At 42.3% G+C, this 24080-nt stretch overlaps 27 non-coding genes and 46 pseudogenes across 27 annotated transcripts; all 73 read left to right on the top strand.

Annotated features, from left to right (window-relative positions):
• The first annotated feature begins 18 nt into the window (after positions 1–18).
• LOC128038094 (5S ribosomal RNA) lies at positions 19–138 on the top strand (annotated as a pseudogene).
• Positions 139–317: 179 nt separating this feature from the next.
• Positions 318–436, top strand: LOC128038139 (5S ribosomal RNA; annotated as a pseudogene).
• Positions 437–614: 178 nt separating this feature from the next.
• LOC128038119 (5S ribosomal RNA) lies at positions 615–733 on the top strand (annotated as a pseudogene).
• A 473-nt stretch (positions 734–1206) lies between these two features.
• LOC128038126 (5S ribosomal RNA) lies at positions 1207–1324 on the top strand (annotated as a pseudogene).
• Positions 1325–1507: 183 nt separating this feature from the next.
• On the top strand, positions 1508–1627 carry LOC128038084 (5S ribosomal RNA; annotated as a pseudogene).
• A 180-nt stretch (positions 1628–1807) lies between these two features.
• Positions 1808–1922, top strand: LOC128038101 (5S ribosomal RNA; annotated as a pseudogene).
• A 768-nt stretch (positions 1923–2690) lies between these two features.
• LOC128037993 (5S ribosomal RNA) lies at positions 2691–2805 on the top strand (annotated as a pseudogene).
• Positions 2806–2985: 180 nt separating this feature from the next.
• On the top strand, positions 2986–3101 carry LOC128038105 (5S ribosomal RNA; annotated as a pseudogene).
• Positions 3102–3280: 179 nt separating this feature from the next.
• LOC128038082 (5S ribosomal RNA) lies at positions 3281–3397 on the top strand (annotated as a pseudogene).
• A 477-nt stretch (positions 3398–3874) lies between these two features.
• On the top strand, positions 3875–3990 carry LOC128037991 (5S ribosomal RNA; annotated as a pseudogene).
• Positions 3991–4465: 475 nt separating this feature from the next.
• On the top strand, positions 4466–4577 carry LOC128038140 (5S ribosomal RNA; annotated as a pseudogene).
• A 181-nt stretch (positions 4578–4758) lies between these two features.
• Positions 4759–4877, top strand: LOC128038111 (5S ribosomal RNA; annotated as a pseudogene).
• A 180-nt stretch (positions 4878–5057) lies between these two features.
• On the top strand, positions 5058–5179 carry LOC128038156 (5S ribosomal RNA; annotated as a pseudogene).
• Positions 5180–5360: 181 nt separating this feature from the next.
• On the top strand, positions 5361–5479 carry LOC128037764 (5S ribosomal RNA). Its single transcript, XR_008193426.1, has one exon. It is a non-coding gene; the product is annotated as a 5S ribosomal RNA (ribosomal RNA).
• A 182-nt stretch (positions 5480–5661) lies between these two features.
• LOC128037839 (5S ribosomal RNA) lies at positions 5662–5779 on the top strand (annotated as a pseudogene).
• Positions 5780–5963: 184 nt separating this feature from the next.
• LOC128038149 (5S ribosomal RNA) lies at positions 5964–6078 on the top strand (annotated as a pseudogene).
• A 182-nt stretch (positions 6079–6260) lies between these two features.
• On the top strand, positions 6261–6380 carry LOC128038009 (5S ribosomal RNA). The gene has a single exon (XR_008193451.1). It is a non-coding gene; the product is annotated as a 5S ribosomal RNA (ribosomal RNA).
• Positions 6381–6561: 181 nt separating this feature from the next.
• Positions 6562–6680, top strand: LOC128037853 (5S ribosomal RNA; annotated as a pseudogene).
• A 471-nt stretch (positions 6681–7151) lies between these two features.
• On the top strand, positions 7152–7267 carry LOC128037966 (5S ribosomal RNA; annotated as a pseudogene).
• Positions 7268–7449: 182 nt separating this feature from the next.
• On the top strand, positions 7450–7567 carry LOC128037974 (5S ribosomal RNA). The gene has a single exon (XR_008193446.1). It is a non-coding gene; the product is annotated as a 5S ribosomal RNA (ribosomal RNA).
• Positions 7568–7748: 181 nt separating this feature from the next.
• Positions 7749–7867, top strand: LOC128037990 (5S ribosomal RNA; annotated as a pseudogene).
• A 180-nt stretch (positions 7868–8047) lies between these two features.
• Positions 8048–8162, top strand: LOC128037843 (5S ribosomal RNA; annotated as a pseudogene).
• Positions 8163–8342: 180 nt separating this feature from the next.
• Positions 8343–8460, top strand: LOC128037834 (5S ribosomal RNA; annotated as a pseudogene).
• Positions 8461–8642: 182 nt separating this feature from the next.
• Positions 8643–8758, top strand: LOC128037972 (5S ribosomal RNA; annotated as a pseudogene).
• Positions 8759–8936: 178 nt separating this feature from the next.
• LOC128038087 (5S ribosomal RNA) lies at positions 8937–9053 on the top strand. Its single transcript, XR_008193459.1, has one exon. It is a non-coding gene; the product is annotated as a 5S ribosomal RNA (ribosomal RNA).
• Positions 9054–9235: 182 nt separating this feature from the next.
• LOC128037863 (5S ribosomal RNA) lies at positions 9236–9354 on the top strand. Its single transcript, XR_008193435.1, has one exon. It is a non-coding gene; the product is annotated as a 5S ribosomal RNA (ribosomal RNA).
• Positions 9355–9538: 184 nt separating this feature from the next.
• LOC128038099 (5S ribosomal RNA) lies at positions 9539–9655 on the top strand. The gene has a single exon (XR_008193461.1). It is a non-coding gene; the product is annotated as a 5S ribosomal RNA (ribosomal RNA).
• A 182-nt stretch (positions 9656–9837) lies between these two features.
• On the top strand, positions 9838–9954 carry LOC128037776 (5S ribosomal RNA; annotated as a pseudogene).
• A 179-nt stretch (positions 9955–10133) lies between these two features.
• LOC128038157 (5S ribosomal RNA) lies at positions 10134–10252 on the top strand. Its single transcript, XR_008193467.1, has one exon. It is a non-coding gene; the product is annotated as a 5S ribosomal RNA (ribosomal RNA).
• Positions 10253–10432: 180 nt separating this feature from the next.
• Positions 10433–10551, top strand: LOC128038110 (5S ribosomal RNA). Its single transcript, XR_008193462.1, has one exon. It is a non-coding gene; the product is annotated as a 5S ribosomal RNA (ribosomal RNA).
• Positions 10552–10730: 179 nt separating this feature from the next.
• On the top strand, positions 10731–10846 carry LOC128038079 (5S ribosomal RNA; annotated as a pseudogene).
• Positions 10847–11029: 183 nt separating this feature from the next.
• Positions 11030–11143, top strand: LOC128038021 (5S ribosomal RNA). The gene has a single exon (XR_008193452.1). It is a non-coding gene; the product is annotated as a 5S ribosomal RNA (ribosomal RNA).
• A 174-nt stretch (positions 11144–11317) lies between these two features.
• LOC128038132 (5S ribosomal RNA) lies at positions 11318–11435 on the top strand. The gene has a single exon (XR_008193464.1). It is a non-coding gene; the product is annotated as a 5S ribosomal RNA (ribosomal RNA).
• Positions 11436–11618: 183 nt separating this feature from the next.
• LOC128037886 (5S ribosomal RNA) lies at positions 11619–11737 on the top strand. The gene has a single exon (XR_008193438.1). It is a non-coding gene; the product is annotated as a 5S ribosomal RNA (ribosomal RNA).
• A 182-nt stretch (positions 11738–11919) lies between these two features.
• On the top strand, positions 11920–12035 carry LOC128037835 (5S ribosomal RNA; annotated as a pseudogene).
• Positions 12036–12215: 180 nt separating this feature from the next.
• Positions 12216–12334, top strand: LOC128037808 (5S ribosomal RNA). Its single transcript, XR_008193430.1, has one exon. It is a non-coding gene; the product is annotated as a 5S ribosomal RNA (ribosomal RNA).
• A 181-nt stretch (positions 12335–12515) lies between these two features.
• On the top strand, positions 12516–12633 carry LOC128037833 (5S ribosomal RNA; annotated as a pseudogene).
• Positions 12634–12813: 180 nt separating this feature from the next.
• Positions 12814–12930, top strand: LOC128037773 (5S ribosomal RNA; annotated as a pseudogene).
• Positions 12931–13114: 184 nt separating this feature from the next.
• Positions 13115–13232, top strand: LOC128037998 (5S ribosomal RNA). The gene has a single exon (XR_008193450.1). It is a non-coding gene; the product is annotated as a 5S ribosomal RNA (ribosomal RNA).
• Positions 13233–13411: 179 nt separating this feature from the next.
• LOC128037797 (5S ribosomal RNA) lies at positions 13412–13530 on the top strand. The gene has a single exon (XR_008193429.1). It is a non-coding gene; the product is annotated as a 5S ribosomal RNA (ribosomal RNA).
• A 184-nt stretch (positions 13531–13714) lies between these two features.
• On the top strand, positions 13715–13833 carry LOC128038093 (5S ribosomal RNA). The gene has a single exon (XR_008193460.1). It is a non-coding gene; the product is annotated as a 5S ribosomal RNA (ribosomal RNA).
• A 181-nt stretch (positions 13834–14014) lies between these two features.
• LOC128037908 (5S ribosomal RNA) lies at positions 14015–14135 on the top strand. Its single transcript, XR_008193440.1, has one exon. It is a non-coding gene; the product is annotated as a 5S ribosomal RNA (ribosomal RNA).
• A 182-nt stretch (positions 14136–14317) lies between these two features.
• On the top strand, positions 14318–14437 carry LOC128037763 (5S ribosomal RNA; annotated as a pseudogene).
• A 183-nt stretch (positions 14438–14620) lies between these two features.
• On the top strand, positions 14621–14739 carry LOC128037775 (5S ribosomal RNA). Its single transcript, XR_008193427.1, has one exon. It is a non-coding gene; the product is annotated as a 5S ribosomal RNA (ribosomal RNA).
• A 181-nt stretch (positions 14740–14920) lies between these two features.
• LOC128038131 (5S ribosomal RNA) lies at positions 14921–15038 on the top strand (annotated as a pseudogene).
• A 182-nt stretch (positions 15039–15220) lies between these two features.
• LOC128037774 (5S ribosomal RNA) lies at positions 15221–15338 on the top strand (annotated as a pseudogene).
• Positions 15339–15513: 175 nt separating this feature from the next.
• LOC128038115 (5S ribosomal RNA) lies at positions 15514–15625 on the top strand (annotated as a pseudogene).
• A 150-nt stretch (positions 15626–15775) lies between these two features.
• LOC128038153 (5S ribosomal RNA) lies at positions 15776–15895 on the top strand (annotated as a pseudogene).
• Positions 15896–16075: 180 nt separating this feature from the next.
• LOC128038030 (5S ribosomal RNA) lies at positions 16076–16192 on the top strand (annotated as a pseudogene).
• Positions 16193–16369: 177 nt separating this feature from the next.
• Positions 16370–16486, top strand: LOC128037919 (5S ribosomal RNA). The gene has a single exon (XR_008193441.1). It is a non-coding gene; the product is annotated as a 5S ribosomal RNA (ribosomal RNA).
• A 176-nt stretch (positions 16487–16662) lies between these two features.
• Positions 16663–16776, top strand: LOC128038076 (5S ribosomal RNA). Its single transcript, XR_008193458.1, has one exon. It is a non-coding gene; the product is annotated as a 5S ribosomal RNA (ribosomal RNA).
• A 181-nt stretch (positions 16777–16957) lies between these two features.
• LOC128037858 (5S ribosomal RNA) lies at positions 16958–17075 on the top strand (annotated as a pseudogene).
• A 181-nt stretch (positions 17076–17256) lies between these two features.
• LOC128037952 (5S ribosomal RNA) lies at positions 17257–17375 on the top strand. The gene has a single exon (XR_008193444.1). It is a non-coding gene; the product is annotated as a 5S ribosomal RNA (ribosomal RNA).
• A 182-nt stretch (positions 17376–17557) lies between these two features.
• On the top strand, positions 17558–17677 carry LOC128037777 (5S ribosomal RNA; annotated as a pseudogene).
• Positions 17678–17858: 181 nt separating this feature from the next.
• Positions 17859–17976, top strand: LOC128038090 (5S ribosomal RNA; annotated as a pseudogene).
• Positions 17977–18156: 180 nt separating this feature from the next.
• LOC128037830 (5S ribosomal RNA) lies at positions 18157–18275 on the top strand. The gene has a single exon (XR_008193432.1). It is a non-coding gene; the product is annotated as a 5S ribosomal RNA (ribosomal RNA).
• Positions 18276–18458: 183 nt separating this feature from the next.
• Positions 18459–18577, top strand: LOC128037981 (5S ribosomal RNA). Its single transcript, XR_008193447.1, has one exon. It is a non-coding gene; the product is annotated as a 5S ribosomal RNA (ribosomal RNA).
• A 182-nt stretch (positions 18578–18759) lies between these two features.
• Positions 18760–18877, top strand: LOC128037987 (5S ribosomal RNA). The gene has a single exon (XR_008193449.1). It is a non-coding gene; the product is annotated as a 5S ribosomal RNA (ribosomal RNA).
• A 180-nt stretch (positions 18878–19057) lies between these two features.
• Positions 19058–19175, top strand: LOC128038044 (5S ribosomal RNA; annotated as a pseudogene).
• Positions 19176–19357: 182 nt separating this feature from the next.
• Positions 19358–19476, top strand: LOC128037875 (5S ribosomal RNA). Its single transcript, XR_008193437.1, has one exon. It is a non-coding gene; the product is annotated as a 5S ribosomal RNA (ribosomal RNA).
• Positions 19477–19946: 470 nt separating this feature from the next.
• Positions 19947–20065, top strand: LOC128037841 (5S ribosomal RNA). The gene has a single exon (XR_008193433.1). It is a non-coding gene; the product is annotated as a 5S ribosomal RNA (ribosomal RNA).
• Positions 20066–20248: 183 nt separating this feature from the next.
• LOC128037888 (5S ribosomal RNA) lies at positions 20249–20368 on the top strand (annotated as a pseudogene).
• Positions 20369–20549: 181 nt separating this feature from the next.
• Positions 20550–20668, top strand: LOC128037819 (5S ribosomal RNA). Its single transcript, XR_008193431.1, has one exon. It is a non-coding gene; the product is annotated as a 5S ribosomal RNA (ribosomal RNA).
• Positions 20669–20850: 182 nt separating this feature from the next.
• Positions 20851–20963, top strand: LOC128037984 (5S ribosomal RNA; annotated as a pseudogene).
• Positions 20964–21145: 182 nt separating this feature from the next.
• Positions 21146–21263, top strand: LOC128037795 (5S ribosomal RNA; annotated as a pseudogene).
• A 179-nt stretch (positions 21264–21442) lies between these two features.
• LOC128038130 (5S ribosomal RNA) lies at positions 21443–21554 on the top strand (annotated as a pseudogene).
• Positions 21555–21734: 180 nt separating this feature from the next.
• Positions 21735–21850, top strand: LOC128038070 (5S ribosomal RNA; annotated as a pseudogene).
• A 172-nt stretch (positions 21851–22022) lies between these two features.
• On the top strand, positions 22023–22136 carry LOC128037865 (5S ribosomal RNA; annotated as a pseudogene).
• A 180-nt stretch (positions 22137–22316) lies between these two features.
• On the top strand, positions 22317–22430 carry LOC128037847 (5S ribosomal RNA; annotated as a pseudogene).
• Positions 22431–22951: 521 nt separating this feature from the next.
• LOC128038152 (5S ribosomal RNA) lies at positions 22952–23071 on the top strand. The gene has a single exon (XR_008193466.1). It is a non-coding gene; the product is annotated as a 5S ribosomal RNA (ribosomal RNA).
• A 180-nt stretch (positions 23072–23251) lies between these two features.
• On the top strand, positions 23252–23368 carry LOC128037831 (5S ribosomal RNA; annotated as a pseudogene).
• A 177-nt stretch (positions 23369–23545) lies between these two features.
• On the top strand, positions 23546–23661 carry LOC128037995 (5S ribosomal RNA; annotated as a pseudogene).
• A 179-nt stretch (positions 23662–23840) lies between these two features.
• LOC128037849 (5S ribosomal RNA) lies at positions 23841–23955 on the top strand (annotated as a pseudogene).
• Positions 23956–24080: the final 125 nt, after the last annotated feature.

The raw sequence follows: 24080 nt of genomic DNA, 5'->3' as shown, positions 1-24080 counted from the left end.
TTATGCAAGAGTTGACGGGCAAGCGATCATACCAAAGACTAATGCACCGGATCCCATCGTAACTCCGCAGCTTAAGCGTGCTTGGGCGAGAGTAGTACTAGGATGGGTGACCTCCTGGAAGTCCTCGTGTTGCACCCTCCCATTTTATTTCATATAATGTTTTTTTAGTTGCATTTTCTCGACGTGGTGTAACTCATTCGTTATTTGCGCTTTTGTGAAATAAACAATTTGAAACGATATTTGGTCGAATTTGCATTTAAATTGAGGCGAATCACGATAAGGGCAGCCTTTATATGAATAGATTGCGCAAGAGTTGACGGGAAGATCATACCAAAGACTAATGCACCGGATCCCATCGTAACTCCGCAGTTAAGCGTGTTTGGGCGAGAGTAGTACTAGGATGGGTGACCTCCGGAAGTCCTCGTTTGCACCCTCCCATTTTATTTCATATAATGTTTTTTTAGTTGCATTTTCTCGACGTGGTGTAACTCATTCGTTATTTGCGCTTTGTGAAATAAACAATTTGAAACGATATTTGGTCGAATTTGCATTTAAATTCGAGGCTAAATCGCGATAAGGGCAGCCTTTATATGAATAGATTATGCAAGAGTTGACGGTGCGATCATACCAAAGACTAATGCACCGGATCCCATCGTAACTCCGCAGCTTAAGCGTGCTTGGGCGAGAGTAGTACTAGGATGGTGACCTCCTGGAAGTCCTCGTGTTGCACCCTCCCATTTTATTTCATATAATGTTTTTTTAGTTGCATTTTCTCGACGTGGTGTAACTCATTCGTTATTTTGCTTGTGAAATAAACAATTTGAAACGATATTTGGTCGAATTTGCATTTAAATTGAGGCGCAATCGCGATAAGGGCAGCCTTTATATGAATAGATTATGCAAGAGTTGACGGGCGATCATACCAAAGACTAATGCACCGGATCCCATCGTAACTCCGCAGCTAAGCGTTGCTTGCGAGAGTAGTACTAGGATGGTGACCTCCGGAAGTCCTCGTGTTGCACCCTCCCATTTTATTTCATATAATGTTTTTTTAGTTGCATTTTCTCGACGTGGTGTAACTCATTCGTTATTTTTGCTTTTGTGAAATAAACAATTTGAAACGATATTTGGTCGAATTTGCATTTAAATTCGAGGCTAATCGCGATAAGGGCAGCCTTTATATGAATAGATTGCGCAAGAGTTGACGGGTGCGATCATACCAAAGACTAATGCACCGGATCCCATCGTAACTCCGCAGCTTAAGCGTGTTTGGCGAGAGTAGTACTAGGATGGGTGACCTCTCGAAGTCCTCGTGTTGCACCCTCCCATTTTATTTCATATAATTTTTTTTAGTTGCATTTTCTCGACGTGGTGTAACTCATTCGTTATTTTGCGCTTTGTGAAATAAACAATTTGAAACGATATTTGGTCGAATTTGCATTTAAATTCGAGGCGCAATCGCGATAAGGGCAGCCTTTATATGAATAGATTGCGCAAGAGTTGACGGGTAAGCGATCATACCAAAGACTAATGCACCGGATCCCATCGTAACTCCGCAGCTAAGCGCTGCTTGGGCGAGAGTAGTACTAGGATGGGTGACCTCCTCGAAGTCCTCGTGTTGCACCCTCCCATTTTATTTCATATAATGTTTTTTAGTTGCATTTTCTCGACGTGGTGTAACTCATTCGTTATTTGCGCTTTGTGAAATAAACAATTTGAAACGATATTTGGTCGAATTTGCATTTAAATTGAGGCGCAATCGCGATAAGGGGCAGCCTTTATATGAATAGATTATGCAAGAGTTGACGGGTGCGATCATACCAAAGACTAATGCACCGATCCCATCAAACTCCGCAGTTAAGCGTGTTTGGGCGAGAGTAGTACTAGGATGGTGACCTCCGGAAGTCCTCGTGTTGCACCCTCCCATTTTATTTCATATAATGTTTTTTAGTTGCATTTTCTCGACGTGGTGTAACTCATTCGTTATTTGCGCTTTGTGAAATAAACAATTTGAAACGATATTTGGTCGAATTTGCATTTAAATTCGAGGCGCAATGCGATAAGGGCAGCCTTTATATGAATAGATTGCAAGAGTTGACGGGTGCGATCATACCAAAGACTAATGCACCGGATCCCATCGTAACTCCGCAGCTTAAGCGTGCTTGGGAGAGTAGTACTAGGATGGGTGACCTCCGGAAGTCCTCGTGTTGCACCCTCCCATTTTATTTCATATAATGTTTTTTAGTTGCATTTTCTCGACGTGGTGTAACTCATTCGTTATTTCATGCTTTGTGAAATAAACAATTTGAAACGATATTTGGTCGAATTTGCATTTAAATTGAGGCAATCGCGATAAGGGCACCTTTATATGAATAGATTGCGCAAGAGTTGACGGAAAGCGATCATACCAAAGACTAATGCACCGGATCCCATCGTAACTCCGCAGCTTAAGCGTGCTTGGGCGAGTAGTACTAGGATGGGTGACCTCTCGAAGTCCTCGTGTTGCACCCTCCCATTTTATTTCATATAATGTTTTTTTAGTTGCATTTTCTCGACGTGGTGTAACTCATTCGTTATTTGCGCTTTGTGAAATAAATAATTTGAAACGATATTTGGTCGAATTTGCATTTAAATTCGAGGCAAATCGCGATAAGGGCAGCCTTTATATGAATAGATTATGCAAGAGTTGACGGTGCGATCATACCAGACTAATGCACCGGATCCCATCGTAACTCCGCAGTTAAGCGTGCTTGGGCGAGAGTAGTACTAGGATGGTGACCTCTGGAAGTCCTCGTGTTGCACCCTCCCATTTTATTTCATATAATGTTTTTTAGTTGCATTTTCTCGACGTGGTGTAACTCATTCGTTATTTGCGCTTTTGTGAAATAAACAATTTGAAACGATATTTGGTCGAATTTGCATTTAAATTCGAGGCGCAATCGCGATAAGGGCAGCCTTTATATGAATAGATTGCGCAAGAGTTGACGGTGCGATCATACCAAAGACTAATGCACCGGATCCCATCGTAACTCCGCAGCTAAGCGTGCTTGGGCGAGAGTAGTACTAGGATGGTGACCTCCGAAGTCCTCGTGTTGCACCCTCCCATTTTATTTCATATAATGTTTTTTAGTTGCATTTTCTCGACGTGTGTAACTCATTCGTTATTTTGCTTTTGTGAAATAAACAATTTGAAACGATATTTGGTCGAATTTGCATTTAAATTCGAGGCGCAATCGCGATAAGGGCAGCCTTTATATGAATAGATTGCGCAAGAGTTGACGGGTGCGATCATACCAAAGACTAATGCACCGGATCCCATCAACTCCGCAGCTTAAGCGTGCTTGGGCGAGAGTAGTACTAGGATGGGTGACCTCTGGAAGTCCTCGTGTTGCACCCTCCCATTTTATTTCATATAATGTTTTTTAGTTGCATTTTCTCGACGTGGTGTAACTCATTCGTTATTTGCGCTTTTGTGAAATAAACAATTTGAAACGATATTTGGTCGAATTTGCATTTAAATTCGAGGCTAATCGCGATAAGGGCAGCCTTTATATGAATAGATTAAGCAAGAGTTGACGGTGCGATCATACCAAAGACTAATGCACCGGATCCCATCGTAACTCCGCAGCTTAAGCGTGTTGGGAGAGTAGTACTAGGATGGGTGACCTCCGGAAGTCCTCGTGTTGCACCCTCCCATTTTATTTCATATAATGTTTTTTTAGTTGCATTTTCTCGACGTGGTGTAACTCATTCGTTATTTATGCTTTTGTGAAATAAATAATTTGAAACGATATTTGGTCGAATTTGCATTTAAATTCGAGGCAAAATCGCGATAAGGGCAGCCTTTATATGAATAGATTGCGCAAGAGTTGACGGGTGCGATCATACCAAAGACTAATGCACCGGATCCCATCGTAACTCCGCAGCTAAGCGTGCTTGGGCGAGAGTAGTACTAGGATGGTGACCTCGGAAGTCCTCGTGTTGCACCCTCCCATTTTATTTCATATAATGTTTTTTAGTTGCATTTTCTCGACGTGGTGTAACTCATTCGTTATTTGCGTTTTGTGAAATAAACAATTTGAAACGATATTTGGTCGAATTTGCATTTAAATTCGAGGCTAAATCGATAAGGGCAGCCTTTATATGAATAGATTGCGCAAGAGTTGACGGTGCGATCATACCAAAGACTAATGCACCGGATCCCATCGTAACTCCGCAGCTTAAGCGTGCTTGCGGAGAGTAGTACTAGGATGGGTGACCTCCTGGAAGTCCTCGTGTTGCACCCTCCCATTTTATTTCATATAATGTTTTTTAGTTGCATTTTCTCGACGTGGTGTAACTCATTCGTTATTTGCGCTTTTGTGAAATAAACAATTTGAAACGATATTTGGTCGAATTTGCATTTAAATTCGAGGCGAATCGCGATAAGGGCAGCCTTTATATGAATAGATTGCGCAAGAGTTGACGGTGCGATCATACCAGCACTAATGCACCGGATCCCATCAGAACTCCGCAGTTAAGCGTTTGGTAGAGTAGTACTAGGATGGTGACCTCCGGAAGTCCTCGTGTTGCACCCTCCCATTTTATTTCATATAATGTTTTTTAGTTGCATTTTCTCGACGTGGTGTAACTCATTCGTTATTTGCGCTTTGTGAAATAAACAATTTGAAACGATATTTGGTCGAATTTGCATTTAAATTCGAGGCGCAATCGCGATAAGGGGCAGCCTTTATATGAATAGATTATGCAAGAGTTGACGGGTGCGATCATACCAAAGACTAATGCACCGGATCCCATCGTAACTCCGCAGCTTAAGCTTGCTTGGGCGAGAGTAGTAGTAGGATGGGTGACCTCTGGAAGTCCTCGTGTTGCACCCTCCCATTTTATTTCATATAATGTTTTTTTAGTTGCATTTTCTCGACGTGGTGTAACTCATTCGTTATTTCATGCTTTGTGAAATAAACAATTTGAAACGATATTTGGTCGAATTTGCATTTAAATTCGAGGCGAATCGCGATAAGGGCAGCCTTTATATGAATAGATTGCGCAAGAGTTGACGGTGCGATCATACCAGCCACTAATGCACCGGATCCCATCGAACTCCGCAGTTAAGCTGCAAGCTTGGGCGAGAGTAGTACTAGGATGGGTGACCTCCTGGGAAGTCCTCGTGTTGCACCCCTCCCATTTTATTTCATATAATGTTTTTTTTAGTTGCATTTTCGACGTGGTGTAACTCATTCGTTATTTATGCTTTTGTGAAATAAACAATTTGAAACGATATTTGGTCGAATTTGCATTTAAATTGAGGCTAAATCGCGATAAGGGCAGCCTTTATATGAATAGATTGCGCAAGAGTTGACGGGTGCGATCATACCAGCACTAATGCACCGGATCCCATCAGAACTCCGCAGTTAAGCGTGCTTGGGCGAGAGTAGTACTAGGATGGGTGACCTCCTGGGAAGTCCTCGTGTTGCACCCCTCCCATTTTATTTCATATAATTTTTTTTAGTTGCATTTTCTCGACGTGGTGTAACTCATTCGTTATTTGCGTTTTGTGAAATAAACAATTTGAAACGATATTTGGTCGAATTTGCATTTAAATTCGAGGCGCAATTGCGATAAGGGGCAGCCTTTATATGAATAGATTGCGCAAGAGTTGACGGGTGCGATCATACCAAAGACTAATGCACCGGATCCCATCGTAACTCCGCAGTTAAGCGTGCTTGGGCGAGAGTAGTACTAGGATGGGTGACCTCTCGAAGTCCTCGTGTTGCACCCTCCCATTTTATTTCATATAATGTTTTTTAGTTGCATTTTCTCGACGTGGTGTAACTCATTCGTTATTTGCGCTTTTGTGAAATAAACAATTTGAAACGATATTTGGTCGAATTTGCATTTAAATTCGAGGCTAAATCATGCGATAAGGGCAGCCTTTATATGAATAGATTGCGCAAGAGTTGACGGAAAGCGATCATACCAGACTAATGCACCGGATCCCATCGTAACTCCGCAGTAAGCGTGCTTGGGCGAGAGTAGTACTAGGATGGTGACCTCCGGGAAGTCCTCGTGTTGCACCCTCCCATTTTATTTCATATAATGTTTTTTTAGTTGCATTTTCTCGACGTGGTGTAACTCATTCGTTATTTATGCTTTGTGAAATAAACAATTTGAAACGATATTTGGTCGAATTTGCATTTAAATTCGAGGCGCAACTCGCGATAAGGGCAGCCTTTATATGAATAGATTGCGCAAGAGTTGACGGGTGCGATCATACCAAAGACTAATGCACCGGATCCCATCGTAACTCCGCAGCTAAGCGTGTTTGGGCGAGAGTAGTACTAGGATGGGTGACCTCCTGGGAAGTCCTCGTGTTGCACCCCTCCCATTTTATTTCATATAATTTTTTTTAGTTGCATTTTCTCGACGTGGTGTAACTCATTCGTTATTTGCGTTTTGTGAAATAAACAATTTGAAACGATATTTGGTCGAATTTGCATTTAAATTCGAGGCGCAAGTGCGATAAGGGGCAGCCTTTATATGAATAGATTACGCAAGAGTTGACGGTGCGATCATACCAAAGACTAATGCACCGGATCCCATCGTAACTCCGCAGTTAAGCGTGCTTGGGCGAGAGTAGTACTAGGATGGGTGACCTCCTCGAAGTCCTCGTGTTGCACCCTCCCATTTTATTTCATATATGTTTTTTTAGTTGCATTTTCTCGACGTGGTGTAACTCATTCGTTATTTGCGCTTTTGTGAAATAAACAATTTGAAACGATATTTGGTCGAATTTGCATTTAAATTTGAGGCGAAACGCGATAAGGGCAGCCTTTATATGAATAGATTGCAAGAGTTGACGGGTGCGATCATACCAGCACTAATGCACCGATCCCATCGTAACTCCGCAGTTAAGCTGCTTGCTTGAGAGTAGTACTAGGATGGGTGACCTCCGGAAGTCCTCGTGTTGCACCCTCCCATTTTATTTCATATAATTTTTTTAGTTGCATTTTCTCGACGTGGTGTAACTCATTCGTTATTTGCGTTTTGTGAAATAAACAATTTGAACGATATTTGGTCGAATTTGCATTTAAATTCGAGGCAATAATCGCGATAAGGGCAGCCTTTATATGAATAGATTGCGCAAGAGTTGACGGTGCGATCATACCAGACTAATGCACCGGATCCCATCGTAACTCCGCAGCTAAGCGCGCTTGGGCGAGAGTAGTACTAGGATGGGTGACCTCCGGAAGTCCTCGTGTTGCACCCTCCCATTTTATTTCATATAATGTTTTTTTAGTTGCATTTTCTCGACGTGGTGTAACTCATTCGTTATTTGCGCTTTTGTGAAATAAACAATTTGAAACGATATTTGGTCTAATTTGCATTTAAATTCGAGGCGCAAGTGCGATAAGGGGCAGCCTTTATATGAATAGATTGCGCAAGAGTTGACGGTGCGATCATACCAGCACTAATGCACCGGATCCCATCGTAACTCCGCAGTTAAGCGTGCTTGGGCGAGAGTAGTACTAGGATGGGTGACCTCCTGGAAGTCCTCGTGTTGCACCCCTCCCATTTTATTTCATATAATGTTTTTTAGTTGCATTTTCTCGACGTGGTGTAACTCATTCGTTATTTGCGTTTTGTGAAATAAACAATTTGAAACGATATTTGGTCGAATTTGCATTTAAATTCGAGGCGCAATCGCGATAAGGGCAGCCTTTATATGAATAGATTGCGCAAGAGTTGACGGGAAGGATCATACCAAAGACTAATGCACCGGATCCCATCGTAACTCCGCAGTTAAGCGTGCTTGGGCGAGAGTAGTACTAGGATGGGTGACCTCCTGGAAGTCCTCGTGTTGCACCCTCCCATTTTATTTCATATAATGTTTTTTAGTTGCATTTTCTCGACGTGGTGTAACTCATTCGTTATTTTATGCTTTTGTGAAATAAACAATTTGAAACGATATTTGGTCGAATTTGCATTTAAATTCGAGGCGAATCGCGATAAGGGCAGCCTTTATATGAATAGATTGCGCAAGAGTTGACGGTGCGATCATACCAGCACTAATGCACCGGATCCCATCGTAACTCCGCAGTTAAGCGTGTTTGGGCGAGAGTAGTACTAGGATGGGTGACCTCCGGAAGTCCTCGTTGCACCCTCCCATTTTATTTCATATAATGTTTTTTAGTTGCATTTTCTCGACGTGGTGTAACTCATTCGTTATTTGCGTTTTGTGAAATAAACAATTTGAAACGATATTTGGTCGAATTTGCATTTAAATTCGAGGCTAAATCGCTATAAGGGCAGCCTTTATATGAATAGATTGCGCAAGAGTTGACGGGTGCGATCATACCAAAGACTAATGCACCGGATCCCATCGTAACTCCGCAGTTAAGCGTGCTTGGGCGAGAGTAGTACTAGGATGGGTGACCTCCCGAAGTCCTCGTGTTGCACCCTCCCATTTTATTTCATATAATGTTTTTTTAGTTGCATTTTCTCGACGTGGTGTAACTCATTCGTTATTTGCGCTTTTGTGAAATAAACAATTTGAAACGATATTTGGTCGAATTTGCATTTAAATTGAGGCGCGAATCGCGATAAGGGCAGCCTTTATATGAATAGATTGCGCAAGAGTTGACGGGTGCGATCATACCAAAGACTAATGCACCGGATCCCATCGAACTCCGCAGCTAAGCGTGCTTGGGAGAGAGTAGTACTAGGATGGGTGACCTCCTGGAAGTCCTCGTTGCACCCTCCCATTTTATTTCATATAATGTTTTTTTAGTTGCATTTTCTCGACGTGGTGTAACTCATTCGTTATTTGCGCTGTGAAATAAACAATTTGAAACGATATTTGGTCGAATTTGCATTTAAATTCGAGGCGCAAGTGCGATAAGGGCAGCCTTTATATGAATAGATTATGCAAGAGTTGGCGGTGCGATCATACCAGCACTAATGCACCGGATCCCATCGTAACTCCGCAGTTAAGCGCTTGGGCGAGAGTAGTACTAGGATGGGTGACCTCCTGGGAAGTCCTCGTGTTGCACCCCTCCCATTTTATTTCATATAATTTTTTTTAGTTGCATTTTCTCGACGTGGTGTAACTCATTCGTTATTTGCGTTTTGTGAAATAAACAATTTGAAACGATATTTGGTCGAATTTGCATTTAAATTCGAGGCGCAAGTGCGATAAGGGCAGCCTTTATATGAATAGATTGGCGCAAGAGTTGACGGGTGCGATCATACCAGCACTAATGCACCGGATCCCATCAGAACTCCGCAGCTAAGCGTGCTTGGGTGAGAGTAGTACTAGGATGGGTGACCTCCTGGGAAGTCCTCGTGTTGCACCCCTCCCATTTTATTTCATATAATGTTTTTTTTAGTTGCATTTTCTCGACGTGGTGTAACTCATTCGTTATTTGCGTTTTGTGAAATAAACAATTTGAAACGATATTTGGTCGAATTTGCATTTAAATTCGAGGCGCAACTGCGATAAGGGGCAGCCTTTATATGAATAGATTGCGCAAGAGTTGACGGGTGCGATCATACCAGCACTAATGCACCGGATCCCATCAGAACTCCGCAGCTTAAGCGTGTTTGGGCGAGTAGTACTAGGATGGGTGACCTCCTGGAAGTCCTCGTGTTGCACCCTCCCATTTTATTTCATATAATTTTTTTTAGTTGCATTTTCTCGACGTGTGTAACTCATTCGTTATTTGCGCTTTTGTGAAATAAACAATTTGAAACGATATTTGGTCGAATTTGCATTTAAATTCGAGGCGAATCATGCGATAAGGGGCAGCCTTTATATGAATAGATTGCGCAAGAGTTGACGGGTGCGATCATACCAAAGACTAATGCACCGGATCCCATCAGAACTCCGCAGTTAAGCGTGCTTGGGCGAGAGTAGTACTAGGATGGGTGACCTCTCGGAAGTCCTCGTTGCACCCTCCCATTTTATTTCATATAATTTTTTTAGTTGCATTTTCTCGACGTGGTGTAACTCATTCGTTATTTTGCTTTTGTGAAATAAACAATTTGAAACGATATTTGGTCGAATTTGCATTTAAATTCGAGGCTAAATCGCGATAAGGGCAGCCTTTATATGAATAGATTGCGCAAGAGTTGACGGGTGCGATCATACCAGCACTAATGCACCGGATCCCATCAGAACTCCGCAGTTAAGCGTGCTTGGGCGAGAGTAGTACTAGGATGGGTGACCTCCTGGGAAGTCCTCGTGTTGCACCCCTCCCATTTTATTTCATATAATTTTTTTAGTTGCATTTTCTCGACGTGGTGTAACTCAATCGTTATTTGCGTTTTGTGAAATAAACAATTTGAAACGATATTTGGTCGAATTTGCATTTAAATTCGAGGCGCAACTGCGATAAGGGCAGCCTTTATATGAATAGATTGCGCAAGAGTTGACGGGTGCGATCATACCAGCACTAATGCACCGGATCCCATCGTAACTCCGCAGCTAAGCGCTGCTTGGGCGAGAGTAGTACTAGGATGGGTGACCTCCTGGAAGTCCTCGTGTTGCACCCCTCCCATTTTATTTCATATAATTTTTTTTAGTTGCATTTTCTCGACGTGGTGTAACTCATTCGTTATTTGCGTTTTGTGAAATAAACAATTTGAAACGATATTTGGTCGAATTTGCATTTAAATTGAGGCGCAATCGCGATAAGGGCAGCCTTTATATGAATAGATTACGCAAGAGTTGACGGTGCGATCATACCAGACTAATGCACCGGATCCCATCGAACTCCGCAGGTTAAGCGTTTAAGCGAGAGTAGTACTAGGATGGGTGACCTCCTGGGATGTCCTCGTGTTGCACCCCTCCCATTTTATTTCATATAATGTTTTTTTTAGTTGCATTTTCTCGACGTGGTGTAACTCATTCGTTATTTGCGTTTTCTGAAATAAACAATTTGAAACAATATTTGGTCGAATTTGCATTTAAATTTGAGGCGCAACTGCGATAAGGGCAGCCTTTATATGAATAGATTGCGCAAGAGTTGACGGGTGCGATCATACCAGCACTAATGCACCGGATCCCATCAGAACTCCGCAGCTAAGCGTGCTTGGGCGAGAGTAGTACTAGGATGGGTGACCTCGGAAGTCCTCGTTGCACCCCTCCCATTTTATTTCATAAAATTTTTTTAGTTGCATTTTCTCGACGGTGTAACTCATTCGTTATTTGCGTTTTGTGAAATAAACAATTTGAAACGATATTTGGTCGAATTTGCATTTAAATTTGAGGCGCAATCATGATAAGGCAGCCTTTATATGAATAGATTGCAAGAGTTGACGGTGCGATCATACCAAAGACTAATGCACCGGATCCCATCGAACTCCGCAGTTAAGCGTGTTTGGGCGAGAGTAGTACTAGGATGGGTGACCTCCTGGAAGTCCTCGTGTTGCACCCTCCCATTTTATTTCATATAATGTTTTTTTTAGTTGCATTTTCTCGACGTGGTGTAACTCATTCGTTATTTTCGTTTTGTGAAATAAACAATTTGAAACGATATTTGGTCGAATTTGCATTTAAATTCGAGGCGCAACTGCGATCAGGGGCAGCCTTTATATGAATAGATTGTGCAAGAGTTGACGGGTGCGATCATACAAGCACTAATGCACCGGATCCCATCAGAACTCCGCAGTTAAGCGTGCTTGGGCGAGAGTAGTACTAGGATGGGTGACCTCCTGGGAAGTCCTCGTGTTGCACCCCTCCCATTTTATTTCATATAATGTTTTTTTAGTTGCATTTTCTCGACGTGGTGTAACTCATTCGTTATTTGCGTTTTGTGAAATAAACAATTTGAAACGATATTTGGTCGAATTTGCATTTAAATTGAGGCTAAATAAATGATAAGGGCAGCCTTTATATGAATAGATTGCGCAAGAGTTGACGGGTGCGATCATACCAAAGACTAATGCACCGGATCCCATCAGAACTCCGCAGTTAAGCGTTTGGCCAGAGTAGTACTAGGATGGGTGACCTCCTGGAAGTCCTCGTGTTGCACCCTCCCATTTTATTTTTCATAAATTTTTTTAGTTGCATTTTCTCGACGTGGTGTAACTCATTCGTTATTTGCGCTTTGTGAAATAAATAATTTGAAACGATATTTGGTCGAATTTGCATTTAAATTCGAGGCGCAACTGCGATAAGGGCAGCCTTTATATGAATAGATTGCGCAAGAGTTGATTGGTGCGATCATACCAGCACTAATGCACCGGATCCCATCAGAACTCCGCAGTTAAGCGTGCTTGGGCGAGAGTAGTACTAGGATGGGTGACCTCCTGGGAAGTCCTCGTGTTGCACCCCTCCCATTTTATTTCATATAATGTTTTTTAGTTGCATTTTCTCGACGTGGTGTAACTCATTCGTTATTTGCGTTTTGTGAAATAAACAATTTGAAACGATATTTGGTCGAATTTGCATTTAAATTCGAGGCGCAACTGCGATAAGGGCAGCCTTTATATGAATAGATTGCGCAAGAGTTGGCGGGTGCGATCATACCAGCACTAATGCACCGGATCCCATCAGAACTCCGCAGTTGCCGCAAGCTTGGGCGAGAGTAGTACTAGGATGGGTGACCTCTGGAAGTCCTCGTGTTGCACCCTCCCATTTTATTTCATATAATTTTTTTTAGTTGCATTTTCTCGACGTGGGTAACTCAATCGTTATTTGCGCTTTTGTGAAATAAACAATTTGAAACGATATTTGGTCGAATTTGCATTTAAATTCGAGGCTAAACTGCGATAAGGGCAGCCTTTATATGAATAGATTGCGCAAGAGTTGACGGGTGCGATCATACCAGCACTAATGCACCGGATCCCATCGAACTCCGCAGTTAAGCGTGTTTAAGTAGAGTAGTACTAGGATGGGTGACCTCCTGGGAAGTCCTCGTGTTGCACCCCTCCCATTTTATTTCATATAATGTTTTTTTTAGTTGCATTTTCTCGACGTGGTGTAAGTCATTCGTTATTTGCGTTTTGTGAAATAAACAACTTGAAACGATATTTGGTCGAATTTGCATTTAAATTCGAGGCGCAAGTGCGATAAGGGGCAGCCTTTATATGAATAGATTGCGCAAGAGTTGGCGGATGCGATCATACCAGCACTAATGCACCGGATCCCATCAGAAATCGCAGTTAAACGTGCTTGGGCGAGAGTAGTACTAGGATGGGTGACCTCCTGGGAAGTCCTCGTGTTGCACCCTCCCATTTTATTTTATAAAATTTTTTAGTTGCATTTTCTCGACGTGGTGTAAGTCATTCGTTATTTGCGTTTTGTGAAATAAACAACTTGAAACGATATTTGGTCGAATTTGCATTTAAATTCGAGGCGCAACTGCGATAAGGGGCAGCCTTTATATGAATAGATTGCGCAAGAGTTGACGGGTGCGATCATACCAGCACTAATGCACCGGATCCCATCAGAACTCCGCAGCTAAGCGTGCTTGGGCGAGAGTAGTACTAGGATGGGTGACCTCTTGGGAAGTCCTCGTGTTGCACCCCTCCCATTTTATTTCATATAATGTTTTTTTTAGTTGCATTTTCTCGACGTGGTGTAACTCATTCGTTATTTGCGTTTTGTGAAATAAACAATTTGAAACGATATTTGGTCGAATTTGCATTTAAATTGCGGCGAATACTGCGATAAGGGCAGCACTTTATATGAATAGATTGCGCAAGAGTTGACGGGTGCGATCATACCAGCACTAATGCACCGGATCCCATCAGAACTCCGCAGTTAAGCGTGCTTGGGCGAGAGTAGTACTAGGATGGGTGACCTCCTGGGAAGTCCTCGTGTTGCACCCCTCCCATTTTATTTCATATAATGTTTTTTTTAGTTGCATTTTCTCGACGTGGTGTAACTCATTCGTTATTTGCGTTTTGTGAAATAAACAATTTGAAACGATATTTGGTCGAATTTGCATTTAAATTCGAGGCGCAACTGCGATAAGGGGCAGCCTTTATATGAATAGATTGCAAGAGTTGACGGTGCGATCATACCAAAGCACTAATGCACCGGATCCCATCAGAACTCCGCAGTTAAGCGTGCTTGGGCGAGAGTAGTACTAGGATGGGTGACCTCCTGGGAAGTCCTCGTGTTGCACCCCTCCCATTTTATTTCATAAAATTTTTTTTAGTTGCATTTTCTCGACGTGGTGTAACTCATTCGTTATTTGCGTTTTGTGAAATAAACAATTTGAAACGATATTTGGTCGAATTTGCATTTAAATTCGAGGCGAACTGCGATATAGGCAGCTTTTATATGAATAGATTGCGCAAGAGTTGACGGTGATCAGATCATACCAAAGCACTAATGCACCGGATCCCATCAGAACTCCGCAGCTAAGCGTGCTTGGGCGAGAGTAGTACTAGGATGGGTGACCTCCTGGAAGTCCTCGTGTTGCACCCCTCCCATTTTATTTCATATAATGTTTTTTTAGTTGCATTTTCTCGACGTGGTGTAACTCATTCGTTATTTGCGTTTTGTGAAATAAACAATTTGAAACGATATTTGGTCGAATTTGCATTTAAATTTGAGGCGCAACTGCGATAAGGGGCAGCCTTTATATGAATAGATTGCGCAAGAGTTGGCGGGTGCGATCATACCAGCACTAATGCACCGGATCCCATCAGAACTCCGCAGTTAAGCGTGCTTGGGCGAGAGTAGTACTAGGATGGGTGACCTCTTGGGAAGTCCTCGTGTTGCACCCCTCCCATTTTATTTCATATAATGTTTTTTAGTTGCATTTTCTCGACGTGGTGTAACTCATTCGTTATTTGCGTTTTGTGAAATAAACAATTTGAAACGATATTTGGTCGAATTTGCATTTAAATTTGAGGCGCAACTGCGATAAGGGGCAGCCTTTATATGAATAGATTGCGCAAGAGTTGGCGGGGAAGGAATACCAAAGCACTAATGCACCGGATCCCATCGAACTCCGCAGTTAAGCGTTTTGGGCGAGAGTAGTACTAGGATGGGTGACCTCCTGGAAGTCCTCGTGTTGCACCCCTCCCATTTTATTTCATATAATGTTTTTTTAGTTGCATTTTCTCGACGTGGTGTAACTCAATCGTTATTTATGCTTTTGTGAAATAAACAATTTGAAACGATATTTGGTCGAATTTGCATTTAAATTTGAGGCGAACTGCGATAAGGGCAGCCTTTATATGAATAGATTGCGCAAGAGTTGACGGGTGCGATCATACCAAAGACTAATGCACCGGATCCCATCAGAACTCCGCAGTTAAAGTTTGCTTGGCGAGAGTAGTACTAGGATGGGTGACCTCGGGAAGTCCTCGTGTTGCACCCTCCCATTTTATTTCATATAATAATTTTTTAGTTGCATTTTCTCGACGTGGTGTAACTCATTCGTTATTTGCGTTTTGTGAAATAAACAATTTGAACGATATTTGGTCGAATTTATTTAAATTCGAGGCAACTGCGATAGGGGCAGCTTTATATGAATAGATTGCGCAAGAGTTGACGGAAGCGATCATACCAGCACTAATGCACCGGATCCCATCAACTCCGCAGCTAAGCGTTTGGGCGAGAGTAGTACTAGGATGGGTGACCTCCGAAGTCCTCGTGTTGCACCCTCCCATTTTATTTCATATAATTTTTTTGTGTAACTCATTCGTTATTTGCGTTTGTGAAATAAACAATTTGAACGATATTTGGTCGAATTTGCATTTAAATTGAGGCAACAATGATAAGGGCAGCCTTTATATGAATAGATTATGCAAGAGTTGATGGCATCATACCAGCACTAATGCACCGGATCCCATCAGAACTCCGCAGTTAAGCGTGCTTAAGCGAGAGTAGTACTAGGATGGGTGACCTCCTGGGAAGTCCTCCGTGTTGCACCCTCCCATTTTATTTCATATAATGTTTTTTTAGTTGCATTTTCTCGACGTGTGTAACTCATTCGTTATTTGCGTTTTGTGAAATAAACAATTTGAACGATATTTGGTCGAATTTGCATTTAAATTCGAGGCGCAAATTGCGATAAGGCAGCCTTTATATGAATAGATTGCGCAAGAGTTGACGGAAAGCGATCATACCAAAGACTAATGCACCGGATCCCATCGAACTCCGCAGTTAAGCGTGCTTGGGCGAGAGTAGTACTAGGATGGTGACCTCCGGGAAGTCCTCGTGTTGCACCCTCCCATTTTATTTCATATAATGTTTTTTAGTTGCATTTTCTCGACGTGTGTAACTCATTCGTTATTTGCGTTTTGTGAAATAAACAATTTGAAACGATATTTGGTCGAATTTGCATTTAAATTCGAGGCGCAACTGCGATAGGGGCAGCCTTTATATGAATAGATTGCAAGAGTTGACGGGTGCGATCATACCAGCACTAATGCACCGGATCCCATCGAACTCCGCAGTTAAGCGTGCTTGGGCGAGAGTAGTACTAGGATGGGTGACCTCCTGGAAGTCCTCGTGTTGCACCCTCCCATTTTATTTCATATAATGTTTTTTAGTTGCATTTTCTCGACGTGGTGTAACTCAATCGTTATTTGCGCTTTGTGAAATAAACAATTTGAAACGATATTTGGTCGAATTTGCATTTAAATTCGAGGCAACTGCGATAAGGGGCAGCCTTTATATGAATAGATTGCAAGAGTTGACGGTGCGATCATACCAGCACTAATGCACTGGATCCCGTCAGAACTCCGCAGTCAAACGTGCTTGGGCGAGAGTAGTACTAGGATGGGTGACCGGAAGTCCTCGTGTTGCACCCCTCCCATTTTATTTCATATAATGTTTTTTTAGTTGCATTTTCTCGACGTGGTGTAACTCATTCGTTATTTGCGTTTTGTGAAATAAACAATTTGAAACGATATTTGGTCGAATTTGCATTTAAATTCGAGGCAAATCGCGATAAGGGCAGCCTTTATATGAATAGATTGCGCAAGAGTTGACGGGTGCGATCATACCAAAGACTAATGCACCGGATCCCATCGAACTCCGCAGTTAAGCGTGCTTAAGGAGAGTAGTACTAGGATGGGTGACCTCCTGGGAAGTCCTCGTGTTGCACCCCTCCCATTTTATTTCATATAATTTTTTTTAGTTGCATTTTCTCGACGTGGTGTAACTCATTCGTTATTTGCGTTTTGTGAAATAAACAATTTGAAACGATATTTGGTCGAATTTGCATTTAAATTCGAGGCGCAACTGCGATAAGGGCAGCCTTTATATGAATAGATTGCGCAAGAGTTGACGGGTGCGATCATACCAGCACTAATGCACCGAATCCAATCAAAACTCCGCAGTTAAGCGTGTTTGGGCGAGAGTAGTACTAGGATGGGTGACCTCCTGAGAAGTCCTCGTGTTGCACCCCTCCCATTTTATTTCATATAATATTTTTTTAGTTGCATTTTCGACGTGGTGTAACTCATTCGTTATTTGCGTTTTGTGAAATAAACAATTTGAAACGATATTTGGTCGAATTTGCATTTAAATTCGAGGCGCAATCGCGATAAGGGCAGCCTTTATATGAATAGATTGCGCAAGAGTTGACGGGAAAGCGATCATACCAGCACTAATGCACCGGATCCCATCGTAACTCCGCAGCTAAGCGTGCGCTTGGCGAGAGTAGTACTAGGATGGGTGACCTCCTGGGAAGTCCTCGTGTTGCACCCCTCCCATTTTATTTCATATAATGTTTTTTAGTTGCATTTTCTCGACGTGGTGTAACTCATTCGTTATTTGCGTTTTGTGAAATAAACAATTTGAAACGATATTTGGTCGAATTTGCATTTAAATTCGAGGCGCAACTGCGATAAGGGCAGCCTTTATATGAATAGATTGCGCAAGAGTTGACGGGTGCGATCATACCAAAGCACTAATGCACCGGATCCCATCGTAACTCCGCAGTTAAGCGTGCTTTTGGAGAGTAGTACTAGGATGGGTGACCTCCTGAAGTCCTCGTGTTGCACCCTCCCATTTTATTTCATATAATGTTTTTTAGTTGCATTTTCTACGTGGTGTAACTCATTCGTTATTTGCGCTTTTGTGAAATAAACAATTTGAAACGATATTTGGTCGAATTTGCATTTAAATTCGAGGCGCAACTGCGATAAGGGGCAGCCTTTATATGAATAGATTGCGCAAGAGTTGACGGGTGCGATCATACCAGCACTAATGCACCGGATCCCATCAGAACTCCGCAGTCAAGCGTGCTTGGGCGAGAGTAGTACTAGGATGGGTGACCTCTTGGGAAGTCCTCGTGTTGCACCCCTCCCATTTTATTTCATATAATGTTTTTTTTAGTTGCATTTTCTCGACGTGGTGTAACTCATTCGTTATTTGCGTTTTGTGAAATAAACAATTTGAAACGATATTTGGTCGAATTTGCATTTAAATTTGAGGCGCAACTGCGATAAGGGCAGCCTTTATATGAATAGATTGCGCAAGAGTTGGCGGGTGCGATCATACCAGCACTAATGCACCGGATCCCATCAGAACTCCGCAGTTAAGCGTGCTTGGGCGAGAGTAGTACTAGGATGGGTGACCTCCTGGGAAGTCCTCGTGTTGCACCCCTCCCATTTTATTTCATATAATTTTTTTTAGTTGCATTTTCTCGACGTGGTGTAACTCAATCGTTATTTGCGTTTTGTGAAATAAACAATTTGAAACGATATTTGGTCGAATTTGCATTTAAATTCGAGGCGCATCTGCGATAAGGGGCAGCCTTTATATGAACAGATTGCGCAAGAGTTGACCGGTGCGATCATACCAGCACTAATGCACCGGATCCCATCAGAACTCCGCATTTAAGCGTGCTTGGGCGAGAGTAGTACTAGGATGGTGACCTCTGGGGAAGTCCTCGTGTTGCACCCCTCCCATTTTATTTCATATAATTTTTTTTAGTTGCATTTTCTCGACGTGGTGTAACTCATTCGTTATTTGCGCTTTGTGAAAATAAACAATTTGAAACGATATTTGGTCGAATTTGCATTTAAATTCGAGGCGAATCATGATAAGGGCAGCCTTTATATGAATAGATTGCGCAAGAGTTGACGGTGCGATCATACCAGCACTAATGCACCGATCCCATCGTAACTCCGCAGCTAAGCGTGCTTAAGAGAGAGTAGTACTAGGATGGGTGACCTCCTTGGAAGTCCTCGTGTTGCACCCCTCCCATTTTATTTCATATAATGTTTTTTTTAGTTGCATTTTCTCGACGTGGTGTAGCTCATTCGTTATTTGCGTTTTGTGAAATAAACAATTTGAAACGATATTTGGTCGAATTTGCATTTAAATTCGAGGCGCAACTGCGATAAGGGCAGCCTTTATATGAATAGATTGCGCAAGAGTTGACGGTGCGATCATACCAGCACTAATGCACCGGATCCCATCAGAACTCCGCAGTTAAGCGTGCTTGGGCGAGAGTAGTACTAGGATGGGTGACCTCTTGGGAAGTCCTCGTGTTGCACCCCTCCCATTTTATTTCATATAATTTTTTTAGTTGCATTTTCTCGACGTGGTGTAACTCATTCGTTATTTGCGTTTTGTGAAATAAACAATTTGAAACGATATTTGGTCGAATTTGCATTTAAATTTGAGGCGAATCGCGATAAGGGGCAGCCTTTATATGAATAGATTGCGCAAGAGTTGACGGGGCGATCATACCAAAGACTAATGCACCGGATCCCATCGAACTCCGCAGTTTGCGTGCTTAGCCAGAGAGTAGTACTAGGATGGGTGACCTCCGGAAGTCCTCGTGTTGCACCCTCCCATTTTATTTCATATAATTTTTTTAGTTGCATTTTCGACGTGGTGTAACTCATTCGTTATTTTGTTTTGTGAAATAAACAATTTGAAACGATATTTGGTCGAATTTGCATTTAAATTCGAGGCTAAATGCGATAAGGCAGCCTTTATATGAATAGATTGCGCAAGAGTTGACGGGTGCGATCATACCAGCACTAATGCACCGGATCCCATCAGAACTCCGCAGTTAAGCGCGCTTGGGCGAGAGTAGTACTAGGATGGGTGACCTCCTGGGAAGTCCTCGTGTTGCACCCCTCCCATTTTATTTCATATAATGTTTTTTTAGTTGCATTTTCTCGACGTGGTGTAACTCATTCGTTATTTGCGTTTTGTGAAATAAACAATTTGAAACGATATTTGGTCGAATTTGCATTTAAATTCGAGGCGCAAGTGTGATAAGGGGCAGCCTTTATATGAATAGATTGCGCAAGAGTTGACGGGTGCGATCATACCAAAGACTAATGCACCGGATCCCATCGTAACTCCGCAGCTTAAGCGTGCTTGGGCGAGAGTAGTACTAGGATGGGTGACCTCCTGGAAGTCCTCGTGTTGCACCCTCCCATTTTATTTCATATAATGTTTTTTTAGTTGCATTTTCTCGACGTGGTGTAACTCATTCGTTATTTGCGCTTTTGTGAAATAAACAATTTGAAACGATATTTGGTCGAATTTGCATTTAAATTCGAGGCGCAATCGCGATAAGGGGCAGCCTTTATATGAATAGATTGCAAGAGTTGACGGGTGCGATCATACCAGCACTAATGCACCGGATCCCATCAGAACTCCGCAGTTAAGCGTGTTTGGGCGAGAGTAGTACTAGGATGGGTGACCTCCTGGGAAGTCCTCGTGTTGCACCCCTCCCATTTTATTTCATATAATGCTCTTTTTAGTTGCATTTTCTCGACGTGGTGTAACTCATTCGTTATTTGCCTTTTGTGAAATAAACAATTTGAAACGATATTTGGTCGAATTTGCATTTAAATTTGAGGCGCAACTGCGATAAGGGCAGCCTTTATATGAATAGATTGCGCAAGAGTTGGCGGTGCGATCATACCAGCACTAATGCACCGGATCCCATCAGAACTCCGCAGTTAAGCGTGCTTAAGAGTAGTACTAGGATGGGTGACCTCCGGAAGTCCTCGTGTTGCACCCCTCCCATTTTATTTCATATAATTTTTTTTAGTTGCATTTTCTCGACGTGGTGTAACTCAATCGTTATTTGCGTTTTGTGAAATAAACAATTTGAAACGATATTTGGTCGAATTTGCATTTAAATTCGAGGCGCAACTGCGATAAGGGGCAGCCTTTATATGAATAGATTGCGCAAGAGTTGACGGGTGCGATCATACCAGCACTAATGCACCGGATCCCATCGAACTCCGCAGCTTAAGCGTGCTTGGCGCAGAGTAGTACTAGGATGGGTGACCTCCTGGAAGTCCTCGTGTTGCACCCTCCCATTTTATTTCATATAATGTTTTTTTAGTTGCATTTTCTCGACGTGGTGTAACTCATTCGTTATTTATGCTTTGTGAAATAAACAATTTGAAACGATATTTGGTCGAATTTGCATTTAAATTTGAGGCTAAATCGCGATAAGGCAGCCTTTATATGAATAGATTGCGCAAGAGTTGACGGTGCGATCATACCAGACTAATGCACCGGATCCCATCGAACTCCGCAGCTAAGCGTGCTTGGGTAGAGTAGTACTAGGATGGGTGACCTGGAAGTCCTCGTGTTGCACCCTCCCATTTTATTTCATATAATGTTTTTTTAGTTGCATTTTCTCGACGTGGTGTAACTCATTCGTTATTTTCGCTTTGTGAAATAAACAATTTGAAACGATATTTGGTCGAATTTGCATTTAAATTTGAGGCGCAAATCGCGATAAGGGCAGCCTTTATATGAATAGATTGCAAGAGTTGACGGGTGCGATCATACCAAAGACTAATGCACCGGATCCCATCGTAACTCCGCAGCTTAAGCTTGGGCGAGAGTAGTACTAGGATGGGTGACCTCCTGGAAGTCCTCGTGTTGCACCCTCCCATTTTATTTCATATAATTTTTTTTAGTTGCATTTTCTCGACGTGGTGTAACTCATTCGTTATTTTTGTGAAATAAACAATTTGAAACGATATTTGGTCGAATTTGCATTTAAATTCGAGGCGCAATCGCGATAAGGCAGCCTTTATATGAATAGATTGCAAGAGTTGACGGGTGCGATCATACCAGCACTAATGCACCGGATCCCATCGAACTCCGCAGTTGCTTGTTTGGGCGAGAGTAGTACTAGGATGGGTGACCTCTGGAAGTCCTCGTGTTGCACCCTCCCATTTTATTTCATATAATGTTTTTTTAGTTGCATTTTCTCGACGTGGTGTAACTCATTCGTTATTTGCGCTTTTGTGAAATAAACAATTTGAAACGATATTTGGTCGAATTTGCATTTAAATTTGAGGCGAATCGCGATAAGGGGCAGCCTTTATATGAATAGATTGCGAAGAGTTGACGGTGCGATCATACCAGCACTAATGCACCGGATCCCATCGAACTCCGCAGTTAAGCGCTTGGGCGAGAGTAGTACTAGGATGGTGACCTCCTGGAAGTCCTCGTGTTGCACCCTCCCATTTTATTTCATATAATGTTTTTTAGTTGCATTTTCTCGACGTGGTGTAACTCATTCGTTATTTGCTTTGTGAAATAAACAATTTGAAACGATATTTGGTCGAATTTGCATTTAAATTCGAGGCGTAATCGCGATAAGGGCAGCCTTTATATGAATAGATTATGCAAGAGTTGACGTGGTGCGATCATACCAGCACTAATGCACCGGATCCCATCGTAACTCCGCAGCAGCTAAGCGAGAGTGCTTGGGCGAGAGTAGTACTAGGATGGTGGTGACCTTCGTTATTTGCGTTTTGTGAAGTCCTCGTATTTGCACCATTTAAATTGCAAGAATCCCATTTTATTTCATATAATACAGCACTTTTTTTAGTTGCATTTTCTCGACGTGGTGTAACTCATTCGTTATTTGCGTTTTGTGAAATAAACAATTTGAAACGATATTTGGTCGAATTTGCATTTAAATTTGAGGCAAGAATCGATAAGGGCAGCCTTTATATGAATAGATTGCGCAAGAGTTGACGGTGCGATCATACCAAAGCACTAATGCACCGGATCCCATCGTAACTCCGCAGTTAAGCGTGCTTGGGCGAGAGTAGTACTAGGATGGGTGACCTCCGGGAAGTCCTCGTGTTGCACCCTCCCATTTTATTTCATATAATGTTTTTTTAGTTGCATTTTCTCGACGTGGTGTAACTCATTCGTTATTTGCGCTTTGTGAAATAAACAATTTGAAACGATATTTGGTCGAATTTGCATTTAAATTCGAGGCGAACTGCGATAAGGGCAGCCTTTATATGAATAGATTGCGCAAGAGTTGACGGGTGCGATCATACCAAAGACTAATGCACCGGATCCCATCGTAACTCCGCAGTTAAGCGTGCTTGGGCGAGAGTAGTACTAGGATGGGTGACCTCGGAAGTCCTCGTGTTGCACCCTCCCATTTTATTTCATATAATGTTTTTTAGTTGCATTTTCTCGACGTGTGTAACTCATTCGTTATTTGCGCTTTTGTGAAATAAACAATTTGAAACGATATTTGGTCGAATTTGCATTTAAATTGAGGCGCAACTGCGATAAGGGCAGCCTTTATATGAATAGATTGCGCAAGAGTTGACGGGCGATCATACCAGCACTAATGCACCGGATCCCATCGTAACTCCGCAGTTAAGCGTGTTTGGCGAGAGTAGTACTAGGATGGGTGACCTCCGGAAGTCCTCGTGTTGCACCCTCCCATTTTATTTCATATAATTTTTTTTAGTTGCATTTTCTCGACGTGGTGTAACTCATTCGTTATTTTGCTTTGTGAAATAAACAATTTGAAACGATATTTGGTCGAATTTGCATTTAAATTTGAGGCGTAATCGCGATAAGGGCAGCCTTTATATGAATAGATTGCGCAAGAGTTGACGGGTGCGATCATACCAGACTAATGCACCGGATCCCATCGAACTCCGCAGCTTAAGCGCTTGGGCGAGAGTAGTACTAGGATGGGTGACCTCCTGGAAGTCCTCGTGTTGCACCCCTCCCATTTTATTTCATATAATGTTTTTTTAGTTGCATTTTCTCGACGTGGTGTAACTCATTCGTTATTTTCGTTTTGTGAAATAAACAATTTGAAACGATATTTGGTCGAATTTGCATTTAAATT

The sequence above is a fragment of the Gossypium raimondii genome, unplaced genomic scaffold, assembly GCF_025698545.1.
Source record: "Gossypium raimondii isolate GPD5lz unplaced genomic scaffold, ASM2569854v1 Contig00275, whole genome shotgun sequence".
Taxonomy (NCBI): Eukaryota; Viridiplantae; Streptophyta; class Magnoliopsida; order Malvales; family Malvaceae; genus Gossypium; species Gossypium raimondii.
This window is presented reverse-complemented; position numbering and strand designations above follow the sequence as displayed.